At 44.0% G+C, this 14827-nt stretch overlaps 1 protein-coding gene across 3 annotated transcripts in view; it reads left to right on the top strand.

Annotated features, from left to right (window-relative positions):
* Nucleotides 1-1754: 1754 nt before the first annotated feature.
* The window catches only part of fes (FES proto-oncogene, tyrosine kinase), a 108204-nt gene continuing 95131 nt past the window's right edge, over nt 1755-14827 (top strand). For 2 of the 3 annotated variants that reach the window (XM_063071034.1, XM_063071033.1), the window contains exon 1: nt 1756-2246. The gene's annotated coding sequence lies outside the window, so the exon portion shown is untranslated. Of the gene's footprint in view, nt 2247-14827 lie in introns of all 3 variants that reach the window. The other variant, XM_063071035.1, reaches the window with a different exon arrangement.

The following is a 14827-nucleotide window of genomic DNA, read 5'->3' as shown; positions in this document are numbered from 1 at the left end:
CTTCCGGTAGGAAAAGTGACAAGGTTCTGCAAAGTGAGTTCAGGGAGTTAGATGCTATATTAAAGGGCGGGACCTCCATGGTTTCCATCACAGGATTGCCACATGCTGGAAAGGCCAGAAACAGGAAGATTATACAGTTTAACACGTGGGTAAGGAGTTGGTGTGGGAGGGAGGGCAGAAGATTTTTAGATCATTGGGCTCCTTCTCAGGGAAGGTGAGACCTGTACAGAAGTGATGATTTGCACCTCAAACGGAGGGGACTAATATCCTAGTGGGAAGGTTTGCTGTTACTGCACAGGGGTGAGGCGGGGTGTTTAACTAGAGTTTCGGGGGACAGGTACCAGAGTGCCAAAACAGTTAATGGAGAGGTCGTGGAGGCAGATGTTGGTAAGATGTCAGACAAAATCAGGAATAAAAAGGCCGAGCACGGTGTGACTTGTGTCCTGAGCTGCCAATATTTCAATGCAAGAAGTATCTATCATAAGAAAGGCAGATGAACTCAGGGCATGGATCAACATTATGACATTGTAGCCATTAGTGAGACTTGGCTGCAGGAGGGGCAGGACTGGCAGCTCAGTATTCTGGGGTTCTGTCATTTTAGACGCGACAGAGCGGGAGGAGGGTGGCGTTACTCGTCAGGGAAAGAATCATGGCAGTGCTCAGTGAGGATAGCTGAAGAACTCATCGAATGAGGCATTCTGGGTGGAGCTGAGAAATAAGGAAGGTATAACCATGTTAATGGGGCTATATTACAGACCACCCAACAGTCTGAGGGATTTAGAAGATCAAATTTGTAGAGGGTTTGCAGATTGTTGCAAGAAACATAAGGTTGTTATAGTAGGTGATATTTAACTTTCCACATATTGACTGGGTCTCCCACACTGTAAGAGGACTAGATGGGATAGAGTTTGTCAAATGTGTTCAGGAAAGTTTTCTTTATCAGTACATAGAAGTCGCAATGAGAGAGTATGCAATACTTGATCTGCTATGAAGGAATGAGACAGAGCAGATAACTGAAGTTTGTACAGGAACACTTTGCACCCAGTGATCACAATATTGTTAGGTTCAAAGTAAATATGCAAAAAGATAGGTCTGCCCTGTGGGTTGAGATTCTGAATTGGAGAAAGGCCAATTTTGATGGTATCAGAAAATGTCTAGCAAGTGTGGATTGGGACAGACTGTTTTCTGGCAAAGGGGTACTGAAAGTGGGAGGCCTTCAAAAGTGAAATTTTGAGTGTACAAAGCTTCTATGTGCCTGTCAGAATAAAAGGTAAAGACACAGGTGTCGGGAACCTTGGTTTTGATTACATGCCAAATCTACACAAACTTCTAAGAAGCAGAGTATAGATTCTTGCCTTCCTTGTGATGGCACATACATTCAAAGTTCAAAGTAAATTTGATATTGAAGTACATATATGTCATCATATACAATCCGGAGACTCGTTTACTTGTGAGTAATCACAATAAGCCAAGAAACACAATAGAATCAATGAAAGACTGCACCCAACAACCAATCTGCAAAAAAGACAACTGTACAAAGACAAAAAGAAAAAAGAATAATAATAAATAAGCACCGTATTGAGAACATGAGATGAACAGTCCTTGAAGCTGAGTCCATAGGTTGCGGGAACAGTTCAGTAATGGGGAAGGAACACAATTAGAACAAAAAACTAAACAAAGTCCATTTTAGTGCAGTGGTCATCATTTTGCCAAACTGCGGTGATCTGGATTTTACCAAATGACTGCGGGGTGTGGGCTCGAATTCCCCCGACTCACTTTTACCAAGGTCACGCACACTATACGTACCTATCAGTCAACAACGAAACAATACTTTCCCTAACACTTTCGAGTTTAAAGGACCCGCAGCACCGCGAGCGCGAGGCTTTTTGCGCCGCTGCCTCGCCGCGGGACCGAGTCTCTGTGTCGGCAGGGTGTCCGGCACGGCGAGGGTTAACCGGCAGCGCGGAAGGTGCGGGACATTCACACTTGTCGAGGCGAGAGGAAGGAAACTGGGGACCGGGGCGCTATGTCAGAGAGCACTTCACGAAACTAAACCAGGAGCTGCCGAGCGAACCGAGGGGAGGTCTACAGGAATCGAGGGCGGAGATGTAACTGGGGTGCGGAGCCTGTACCCCGGCGGACTTCATCGAACTCCGGTTCGCAAATCGCTCGAGGGAGTCAGACGACGTTTCCGGCGACTGCACGTTATATTAATAATTATAAATAAGAAAATTGTTCATCGAGAGGTGAGTCCTGGCGAGCGGGTAAACGCCCCCGCCGCGGCGTCGCTTAAACTTCGCCTTTTGGTTTACAAGTTATTCCCGCGGGCAGAGAGCAGCAACAAAAAAAGAGTCTGTGTCAGACAAGGAAAATATTTGGAGAGGATTGTCTAACTCCGGACACGGGCACCTGATGTCAAAGTTTTGTCTCGGGATAGCCCGGGTTCGCTGCGCGGCTGAAGTTGAGGGAAGAACAGGTTACGGGGGAGGGGCAGGAAGTGTGATTGTTCTGTGAGCCAGTACGGACTCGGCGGGCTGAAGGTCCGTCTGTTGAGTCATCGGGAAAGGTTGACCGGACTTTGAAGTCTGGGCCTGGGGTTTGTCGGTGGGGTTCCAGACGTGGGCCGTGCCCGGGTGCGGGAGTGCCTTGCTCTCTCGGGGAGGTCGCGGCCCCTCCCGCAGGGGCGACTGGACACTGGACGGAGGGGCACCTCCACATCGGACCGAACCCTGGCCCGGTTTGTGTTGCCGAACTGTTCCACCCGCCTGTTGGAGCTGTTGTAATTTATAACGTGTCTGTGTATTGTGCAGTACTGCTGCCCCAAAACAACGCATCTCACGACATGTATCAGCGATAACAAACCTCATCTGGAGCTAGAACAAAGCTAAACTACAACAATGCAGCATAAAAAGAAAGAGTTACAGAGCGAGTGCTGGTAAACAGTAAGGTGCAAGGTCATACAGAGGCAGATTCCGGCTTCCTCAGGGCCCTGACGAAGGGTCTCGGCCCGAAACGTCGACTGTACCTCTTCCTAGAGATGCTGCCTGGCCTGCTGCGTTCACCAGCAACTTCGATGTATGTTGTCAGCATGAATACCTGAGTGAAGTCACCCGGAGAGAAGTACTGGTAGACACGAAGCTGCCTCTTTATTCAATAAAAATATCACAAATAAGCTGACAGTCTTTGGAGTGGGGGGGGGAGGGGAGAAGGAGACTTAAAGGGGAAAGACCCTTTTGGAGAAAGAGGTTTGCTTGACCCAACACTACATGACATTTTGTATACTAAAGATCAGAGAAAAATTTAGGACAATCCAAACAATTCCACATTTACAATGCTTCCTTTGAACTAACAGTTTCTAAAGCTTGCATCTTCCCACCATCATACCTTCCTGTTCACACCTATACTACAGACACCTAAATACACATGAGTAAAAAACTTAAATCAGCAGGTCTGTCCTTCCAATTAATTTGGTTCTTGGTTCTTTGGAACCCATTGTTCAGAGATGCATTTTAGATTTAATCCACTGTTCATATTCAGATCTGAAGGATAGAGGCTGAATTCAGTTGAAGTTATTTGCTGCATGTGCGAACCTCAAAAATCGCTCTAACACTACACTGCCTGGGAAGGAATTCCCAAGACATTCCTTTGGCTGGGGGAGCTCATCCTCAGCTTGGTTTTCAGTGGGGACTTCTGCCCCGACCTCTGTTTTGCCAGTCCTTAAATCCATAGGATACAGAAGCAGAATTGGCCCATTCGGCCTTTTGTTTATTCTCTGCTATTCAATCGTGCCTGATTTCTCTTTTTGACCCCATTCTTCCTCTTAACATCCCTTACCAATCAATAGCCTATCAACCACTGCCCAGTGACTTGGCCTCCTCAGCCACTGTTCTCTGTAAGTTCTGCGGGTGTGGAGCCGCACGATAACGGAAACGCTGCCGTGCACGTAGCCTTTGTTGGCCCGCAGCTGGAGCTGGACGCAGCCGGAGAAGGTGTACAAACTGAGCAAGATTTTCTTTGTTGTAATGTTTCATACCCTTCAATTAATAACATCAGAAGTAGATGATTTCTCAGTTTTCATTCTAAATATTCATAGTTTGCATATTATATATTAAAAAAAACCATTTCAAGTGCTGCACAAGCCATGTAAAAATTTCCTGCTCTGAGCAATGGTTGGCCCGCACCAAATTTGAGGGAACGCTGCTCTCAGCCGATTGTGGCAATGAATTCCACAGTTCCATCACCCTCGGGCTGAAGAAATTTCTCCTCGACTCAGTGGATAGCCAGAGACTTTTTCTTAGAGTGGAAGTGAGGCTGGGGGGGGGGTAATTTTAAAGTGATTGGAGGGGAGTGCAGGGGGAATGTGTACATCTGAAAGTGGTGGGTACATGGTATATGCTGCCAGAGGTGGTGAGGGAGACAGATACATTAGAAACTTAGATGGGGAAATGGAAGATGGAAAAGTGGAGTACTACGTAGGAGGGTGGTGTTAGATTCAACATGGAGGAAGTTGAAAGGTTGGCACAACATTGTGGGCTGATGGACCTGTTCAGTCTTTTAACTGAGATGTTGACTATTAAACCTGCACTGTCATTTACCATGAGAATGGCTGGTCCACTTGTCACCTCAAATCTGCATTCCATCCTGGCTCTGATTTCTTTTTCTCCCTACTTATTAAATATCATTCTAGTTCTGCCGCAAACACTCGACTTCCACTCGTTTTGAAGAAGAGAACTGCAATGACTTAGTGTCCCCCAAAAGAGAAAACCACGATGCTGGTCAGGGTCGCTGATGGATGTAGCATCCTGGCACTCCAAAGTACAGGGCAGGACCATATGGAGAGCAAGCTGTTGTCCACGCAGCAGGTGAACCCAAAGGAAAGGCAGAGACGGATACAGTTCGGCACCAGCGTTGTCGCAGGAGTTGCCAGTCAGCGTGAACTCAACATAGGACTACCTTAGGGTTGCCGGTTCCAGATCTTTCCTCTGGGTTTACTCCGGATGCTTTTACCCCTTCTTCAGTTCCGCCCGGTTCAGTAGCTAAGCCACACGTGAAGGCCAGAAGTTGCACTTCCTGGTCAGAGAGTATTTGAGATGCACACCATGGGGAGCTTATCCCCACTACCCCCTCCCCCAGCCATGGCAGCCTGCAGGAACCCAATTATTACTCTCTCAAATGGGTACCTCTAGGTTCCACAGGAAAACCCTGTCTCGAGACCCCTCAGCAACATGCATGCTTCAATCTAGTCCGACAAGGAGGACCCTTGACCTCACAATCTACCTCTGTATGGCATCACACATCAAAGTTGCTGGTGAACACAGCAGGCCAGGCAGCATCTCTAGGAAGAGGTACAGTCGACGTTTTGGGCTGAGACCCTTCGTCAGGACCTCTTCCTAGAGATGCTGAGTCCTGACGAAGGGTCTCGGCCTGAAACGTCGACTGTACCTCTTCCTAGAGATGCTGCCTGGCCTGCTGCGTTCACCAGCAACTTTGATGTGTGTTGCTTGAATTTCCAGCATCTGCAGAATTCCTCATGTTTCTGTATGACATTATTTCTTATTGTTTACCTGCACTGTGCTTTCTCTGTGACTGTTTTATTCAGCATTGTTTTACCTTGATCAACCTCAGAATCAGGTTTAATATCACTGGCATATGTTGTGAAATTTGTTGTTTTGTGGCAACAGTGCAGTTCAATACGTGAAAAATACTCTAAATTACACAAAGGATATGTAACAGAAAAGTGCAAAAAGAGAGCAAGATAGTATATTGATTCATTGTCCACTCAGAAATCTGCTGGTGGAGGGAAGAATCATTGAGTGTGTGTTCTTCAGGATCCTGTACCCCCCTCTTGAGGTTGTAATGAGGAGAGGGCATGTCCTGAAGGATGAGGGTCCTTCGTGATGGAAAGATGGATATCTTATTGATCCCAAAGGAAATTAGACTGGCACAATAGCACTAGAACTGCACAGATATACAAACATACAAATTGTCTGCCAATCATACGTGTGCAACCCTCTGTATCATGTAATGTTTTGATCTGTATGCGGTTGAGTGGGTTCCGGGATCAGCCATGATGGAATGGCGGAGCAGACTTGATGGGCTGAATGGCCTAATTCTGCTCCTATGCCTTATGGTCTAACGGTGTGCAAGATAAACTTCTTGCTGTATCTCAGAATATGTGACAATAATAAACCAATTATAATTCTCACTTTTCTAACGCCAGTGAATCTGAGCTCAGTTAGTCCAGCCTCGGGGTCGAGGGAGAACGGTGTACAGTGTGTAATCGTGCTGATGATGCAAAACAAAGAATTTCATGACACTGGCACACGTCGGAAATTTGTTGCACTGCATCATCAGGCCAGTGCAATACGTAATAAAAAAAACTAAGAATTATGATATACTGCAAAAAGACGGGGAATAAAAGTAGTGAGGAGGTGTTCATGAATTCACTGTCCATTCATAAATCTGATGGTAGAGGGGAAGAAGCTGTTCCTGAAACATTGTGTGTGTGTCTTTAGGCTCCTCTACTTTCCCCTTGCTGGTAGCAATGAGAAGAGGACATGCTCTGGGTGTTGGGTCCTTAATGACAGACGCCACCTTTCTGAGACATCACCTTTTGGAGATGTCCTTAATGCTGGGGAGGCTAGTGCCCATGATGGAGTTGCCTTCTCTTTATAGACAGTGGTAGGACCTGAACTCTGCACACTGCCACTGTAATGCATGATGTGAAGGGCTATGCAACTGTGCCGTCCCTCGAGTCCAGGCAGAACTGTAAATTTCCTCGTGGCCATGGCTGATTAGTAGAATCTGGGGCAGTTGATGAGAATGTGAGATTAATATAGGATTGTTGCAAATGGATGTCTGGAAAGTGAGAGAAATCTGGAACACCTGGAGGAAATCCACTCATTCATGGGGAGAAACTCCTTACAGACAGCGGTGGGTATTGAACCCGGGACCCTTGTGCTGTGATAGCATTATGCTAGCCGCTAAGAAAACGTACCACCCCAGTACTATCTACAGTCCTCCAGCTGCCATCTTACCAATGGCCTCCACAACTGAAGCATCACCTCCCTACGTTTGTTCTTCATTCTCCCACAACACTCTTCACTCTCCAAGTCACTTGTGAATCATGTGCCAAGCTAGGACACCCAGACCCCTCTTAGCAGAGCTCTCATCTTCCGCATTCCCTCCAAAGCCTTCAATTCTCCCTGAAGTCCGTACTAGCTGGAGTTTAGATGAATGATGGTGGAAGCCATCTTGAAAGGCCTAGATAGAGTGGATGTGGAGAGGGGGAGCCTAGGACCAGAGGCCACAGCCTCAGAATTCAAGGACGTTCCTTTGGACCAGAGGAGAGGAACTTCTTTAGCCAGAGCATAGTGAGCCTGTGGAATTCATTGCGACAGACGACTGGACTGTGGAGGCCTAGTCATTGGATATATTTAAAGCAGAGTCTGAATGGCCCAACTCTACTCCTCTGTCTTGTGGTCTGTCATACTACATCACAACACAGGTGTTGGGGATGAGCCAATGTGTTTTTAAAGATTCATTGTTCCCTCTTTTATTTTTACCTTGCATGACAGGCCACTATTTATAAATCTGTGATGCTTTTCTGACCTCTTTATCAACCTGTCCTGACCTGCACACGTTTCATCACCTCTCTGTCGTTCTCTTTCGCGCCTGTGCTCTCTCGTTAATGTGCCGCCAACTCAAGGTGATGGTGACCAGATCATTTGCATTTTTGGTGAATTGGGAAGTGGAAATATTGTACAAATTTCCCTGCTTCTTGAAAGATTCAGGATTGTTTCATGTCATTTGCAGTGCACAAGTGGAAAGGAGAACAAAATAATCATTATTCTGGATCCAATGGGACACAACAAAACCACAACAGATAAAGAACACAATAATAATAATAAAGCACAATACATATAAATTTGAGATGTATAGATCGATTTTATTTCCATGAAGTGACACTGGGCTGTACATAAGGTGACTGATGCTTTGCTACGTCCGAGCACCAACATTTCCAGATGAGCTCGATGCCTTCTGTGCTGGCTTTGACCGTCAGAACGCGGGGAAACATTGTGAACCCCCACGTCCCCGATGATTCTATGATCTCATTCTCTGGACCCGACGTGCGGGCTGTCTTCAGGAGGGTGATTCCATGGAAAGCATCTGGACTGGACAAGGTAGCTGGTCACATACTTGTGCTGACCAGCTAGCTGGTGTGTTCACTGAGATCTTTAACATAGAAACATAGAAAACCTACAGCACAATACAGGCCCTTTGGCCCACAGAGCTGTGCCGAACATGTCCTTACCGTAGAAATTACTAGGCTTGCCTATAGCCCTCTATTTTACTAAGCTCCATGTACCTATCTAAAAGTCTCTTAAAAGGCCCTATCGTATCCGCCTCTACCACCATTGCCGGCAGCCCATTCCACGTACCCACCACTCTCTGAGTAAAATATTTACCCCTGACATCTCCTCTGTACCCACTCCCCAGCACCTTAAACCTGTGTCCTGTTATGACAACCATTTCAGCCCTGGGAAAAAGCCTCAGACTATCCACACGATCAATGCCTCTCATCATCTTATACACCTCTATCAGGTCACCTCTCATCCTCCGTCGCTCCAAGGAGAAAAGGCCGAGTTTAACCTCAAGCAAGCTTCAGTTATCCTGGTGCCCAAGAAGAGCATGGTCACCTTCCTCAATGACTATTGCCCCGTTGCACTTACATCCTCTGTGATGAATGTTTTGAGAGATTGGTGATGAGGTGACTTAGATCTGCTCCAATTTGCTTACAAAAGCAACAGGTCCACAGCAGATTCCATTTCGTTGGCTCTTCACTCAATCCTGGAACATCTGGGCAGCAAAGATGCGTGTATCAGGATGTTCTCTATCAACTACAGCTCAGCATTCAATACCATCAACTCTTCAAAACTAATTAATAAGCTCCAAGACCTTGGTCTCAATACCTCCTTGTGCAATTAGATTGTGGATTTCCTTACTTGTAAACCCCAGTCAGTTCGAATTGGCAACAGTATCTCCTCTATGATCTCCATGAACACAGGTGAACCACACGGCTGTGTGCTTTCCCCATGCTCTACTTGCTTTACACCTATGACTGTGTGGCTAAGCACAGCTCCAACACCATCTACACGTTTGCTGACGACACCACTGTTGTGGGCTGAATCAAAGGTGGTGACAAACCAGCATACAGTGGCGGGGGGGACTGAAAATTTAGCTGAGTGGTGTCATGACAACAACTTCTCACTCAATGTCAGCAAGACCAAGGAGCTGATTATGGATTTCAGGAGAGGGAAACCAGAGGTCCACAGTTTGAGGGTAGAGGGGAAGCCTTTTAGGACCGAGATTAGGAAAAACTTCTTCACACAGAGAGTGGTGAATCTGTGGAATTCTCTGCCACAGGAAACAGTTGAGGCCAGTTCATTGGCTATATTTAAGAGGGAGTTAGATATGGCCCTTGTGGCTACGGGGGTTGGGGGTATGGAGGGAAGGCTGGGGCGGGGTTCTGAGTTGGATGATCAGCCATGATCATAATAAATGGCGGTGCAGGCTCGAAGGGCCGAATGGCCTACTCCTGCACCTATTTTCTATGTTTCTATGTTTCTATAAGCCAGTTCTTATCAGAGGATTGGTGTTGGAGAGGGTTAGCAACTTGAAGTTCCGGGGTGTTATTATTTCAGAGGCCTTGTCCTGGATCTTTCATTAGTCCTGTTAGATTTACTATTCTATAGATTTTCTGAGTATGCCCACAAGAAAATTGAATCTCTGGGTTGTATATGGTAACATATATATTTACTTTGATAATAAAATTTACCTTGAACTTTGGGAAATAATGAAGTAGTGCTGGAGTTAATGGGTGGAGATGTTGATCAGCCTTACTGCTTGGGGAAAGAAACTGCTTTTGAATCTGGTGGTCCTGGCATGGCCTTCTCCCCGATGGGAGTGGAACAAACTGTCTACAAGCAGGGTGGGTGGGATCCTTCACGATGTTGCTGGCCCTTTGCCGGTGCCTTTCCGAATATAGGCAGGTGCCGATGATGCGTTGGGCAGTTTTGACTAGCCGTTGTAGAGTCTTTCTGTTGACTGCAGTGCGGTTTCCATACCAAGCAGTGATGCAGCGTGTTAGGAATCTCTCTGCTGCATACCTGTAGAATGATGTGAATATGGATGTGCAAAGGCGAAGTAAAGAAGCGTGTTAGGATGCTCTGTACTGCACGTCTATAGAATGACGTGAGTGCGGATGTGCAAAGGCGAAGTACTCCCTGTCCACTCAAGCAGGTGGGCCCTCAGTGTGAGGTTATAAACACTGCCCTGGGGAAAGGCAGCTGGGTCTTTGTCTGTTATTCTGGACTGCATCTTAACCCCACAATTTTCTGACTCACGAACAACACTTGATCACAACTTGCTGGACCAATTGTTATGGTTTTGAGTGAGTTTAAAGGATAAGATAGGGTCTGTTGCAAGAGGTCTTACTGAGTGCCAGCGTCTCAGAGAGTCTATTCTGGGCCCAATGTATTGATGCAATCACGAAGAAGGAACGTCAGGGGCTATATTTTGTTAGCAGTTTGAGGAGATTTGTCGCAAACTTCTACAGATATACCATGGAGAACATTCTAACGGGTTGCATCACTGTCTGGTGTGGGTTTGACCACTGCACAGGATCAGAAAAAGCTGCAGAGGGCTGTAAACTCAGCCAGCTCCACCGTGGCCACCAGCCTCCCCACCCCTGAGGATACCTCAAAGCGTATCATCTACCATTTAATGACCCTGATCTCCCAGGGCATGCCTCCTTCTCATAACTACCACCAGGGAGGTGGTATGGGAGCCTGAAGATCACCTCTTATCCTCCTTTGCTCCAAAGGGAACAGCCCTAGCTTGCTCAACATTTTAGGAACAGCTTCTTCCCCTCAGCCGTCAGATTTCTGAACGGTCAGTGAACCCATGAACACTTCCTCACTCTTTTTGCCCTTTTTCCACTACTTCATTATTTTTTAAACACTTTTTGTAATTTATAGTGTATTTTGTGTGTTGCACTGTACCACTGTCACAAAACACATTTCACATTTGTCAGTGACATTAAACCTGATTCTGTAGTAGTGTTTGTAAACATTGCTCTTTTAACACCATTTACTTTGCTGATCAATACACACAAAATGCTGGAGGAACTCAACAGGTCAGGCAGCATCTATGGAGGAGAATATTGAGTCCCTCTATTAAGTTATTTGTTTGCCTGCTAATGGTTGGGACTGTGCTGTGGCAATTTGGTTGAACTTGGAATCAAAATCGTATTATTGCCATACACACAGTGCACGGATTCTTGAGACTTCGGCGAAAACATGTCCCATTAAGAAAAGTGCTAATTCCGTTGAAAATGAGTAACATTTTCTTATTTAAAATAATCAGGGTTGATCATCTGAGGGTCTTTTGCACAAATGCAACAATTTTTCATATGTTTGTTTTTAATTTTATAAATTATATGATTATATGATAGTCCAGTACCCACAAAATCAGTTGTCCTCAGACAAGAGATTATCATTTCAATCTGACTAAAAAGTGTGAAAAAAGTCATTTAAAATGTATAATATATATGCCAGATGAAAGAGTAGAGTGAAAAACCTCTTTAAAACCTAAAGCAGTGAATTTTCAACAATATTTACTCTTATTTTGTGGTTGCTCAAGATGTGTCCCAAGTTTCTGTCAGCACTGTCGTATATTTATAAAAAAGCAATAAAATCAGGCAACCACATGGTCAACCATATTCCTGAGGACCCCCTTTCCACCCTCCAAATCTGCTAAATGCAACAAGGTCAAACAAGCTCCTGTAAGTTTGCTATTTTTTCAATAATTTGTACATATTGATGTTGCTACTGTCACAACCATGACGTGTCAACACTGTCACTTCTGTACAGAAAGAATTATTTTAAATTATGACATAAATTTATGCAATTTAAGTAGAGGCAAGAGGCAGCTAGCAACAGAGGGAAAACGGGATGGCTCCTGTATACAACTCACGCATGTCACGTAAAAATGTGTGTTTTTGTCACTACCGTCGGACATCAATGCCGTCAGGTTTTCTGTCTGACAATGGTGACGAGTGATTTGACGGTGTTGACAAAAACATCCAAATCATCCTCAGTGGAGGCTTGAATATAATTTATGATCACAATAAATAGGAATATGGCTTGTAATGTTTCATTAACCTCTTTATTTATAATATACACAATTTCCCCTTTATTTCTTTACTATATGTATCCCCAATGACTAAAACCATAAATGAATTTAGTTGAACCATTTCATAATCATTTTATAAAATTTGATCAAATTAAACATAATTAAATTCATAGTAATTTTGCACAATTTCATAGTTATTCCATTAAATTCTGACCTTCCTTTTATGTATTTTTAGGAAGTTACGGCTAGGCAGCAGCTATCAGTGGAGGAGTGAAGGAGAAGAAACAGGGAATACCAAAAAAAGTGGAGAGAGAAAAATACATAGTGAGGGAGAGTTAAAGGAGGAATACCTGAGAAAGGAAAAGCAAAGATGGAAGAAGAGAGTAGAGGATGGGAAGATAAAAACTATCAGTGATTTGAATGAAAGGGAAAAGAGGAGTAAGAGAAAGGCGGGGAAACGTAGACAGCAAGAGTCAAGAGAGCGTAAGAGAAAGGGAACAGAACGCCCAGAAACTGCCCCAGATAGTCCATTGGATCAGACTATACAGGAGCCAGCTCGCAGTAGGCAGTCTATAGCAGGGGAAAGGGGAAGAAAAAAAACAAGAGCAAGATACTTGAGAGAGATGAAAGCTTTGAAAAATAAACTTCAAGAGATAATAAAAGATTAGGAACAAACTGAAAAAGCGTTGGTGATGAGAGCAAACTAGAAATACCACAGACATATCTGCTGGTGTCATTAGTTGTGGAGATTGGCGTGCAGTCATTTATGACCAAAATTGGTGGTTAGCAAAGGCTGTCACTGTGGATGCGCATCATCAAGATGTTCAACTGGAGTTTTTCCACCCTCATGGGCCCAACACACGCTTCCATCCAAAACCAGGTGGAAAAGGTATGTGCTTCGTACCAGTTGAAGATATTCTGGTCAGACTGATGTAGCCATCACCACCGGGTCGTGCAAGCAGGACGAGGGAGATCTACCACTTGTCTACTGAAGTCTTGGACTTCATAGAGGAGGAGCATATTAATCGTCCACTTCCTGATAAAGCTGACTGAACGTTTTCGAAGATTTGCAAGCCCAGAAATGAATGGAATTTTTTTTTAGTTACTGGTGTGTTTTCTGATGTTTATCCTTAAAGATTGCAGTTGTACTGTAGTTTTTATTTTGCTGTTTACCGTTGTTGTTAGTATTTACAGAAGGATAAAATGTACATGACAAATTGTTATTTGTTGTACCAAATTGTTAAATAAAGCTGTTAAGCAAGGAAGCATTGGCCTGAGTGGTGAAAAGGTTGGAATTGTTTGTTGTAATTAGGCCACTGCCGCCACCGTCAGATGGAACTTCCTTCGTTTTAAATTAACATGCTTACAATCTGTTCCTCCAAAACAGTTGATTTATTAAAGTAATTGTCTCTTTAAAATTAAAAATGTGTTTTTTATGTCCAAAATTGTTATTTTGTATATTTAATGCTAATGATAAAAGTTGTATGATGTAAGAGTTTTTAAAGGAGTACACGTGAAATAGTATAAAAATGAAAAGTGAATATTCAACATTTAACAGCATATATGTCTACCTATGGTGTAGACACAATGATTTAAAAGCTCTAAATCTGTATCAAGACTAAATAAATAGGAATAATAGCTTTTTATTGTGTCTGTGTTGACAAAAACTAAGTAATGACAGGAAAAACACATATTATAAAATATTATAAATATTATAAAATCAGGAGGTTGCACTGAAATATTGCTTGATTGCTAAGACCTTGTTCTATAAATATATAAGTCTAGATTTCTTAACTTTTAAAATTTTTTCTTTTCAAAATTAAAACCTGTTTTATCCAAATTCTCAAGAATCAGTGAGTGGCTACTTTATTAGGTACTTCCTGTACCTAATATAGAGGTCACAGAGTGTGTGTTAGTGTTGCCTGTTCCTGTAGCCCATCCTGTTCAAGGTTCAACTGTGTGTTCAGAGATGCTTTTCTGCGCACTACTGTTGTAACGTGTGGTTATTTGAGTTTCTGTCATCTTCCTGTCTGCTTGAACCAGTCTGGCCATTCTCTCCCGACCTCTTTAACAAGCCGTTTTCACCATTCACTGGATGTTTTTTCTTTGTTTTTGCACAATTCTCTGTAAACTCTAGAAACTGTTGTGTGTGAAAGTCCCAGGAGATCAGCTTTTGAGATACTCAAGCCACCTCATCTGGCACCAACAATCATTCCACAAAGTCACTTAGATCACACTCAGATTTCTAGTCTGAACAACAACTGAACCTCTTGATCGTGTCGGAATGCTTTTATATACGGTATTGAGTTGCTGCCACATGATTGGCTGATTTGATATTTGAATTAACAAGCCAGTGTACCTAATAAAGTGGCCACTACGTGTATGTTATGCTACGACAACAATAATGTATCTGAAATATAATTGGCTGTGGGGACGGTGGATTCTGCTGGTGCTGGAAAAACGTTACAGAAATATAATTATTATCTCTCTTAGCAATGTTATTATGTTGCAATTTTCATTGAATGGTAGTTCCTCAGACAATGTGGCACTCTGCAGGGAGGGCCGATTTGTTTTTGGACGTATCTGAAAAAGTTTCTCTCCCTGGCTTGGGCGCAATGGCACATGATCCAGA

The sequence above is a fragment of the Mobula hypostoma genome, chromosome 18 (assembly GCF_963921235.1).
Source record: "Mobula hypostoma chromosome 18, sMobHyp1.1, whole genome shotgun sequence".
NCBI lineage: Eukaryota > Metazoa > Chordata > Chondrichthyes > Myliobatiformes > Myliobatidae > Mobula > Mobula hypostoma.
This window is presented reverse-complemented; position numbering and strand designations above follow the sequence as displayed.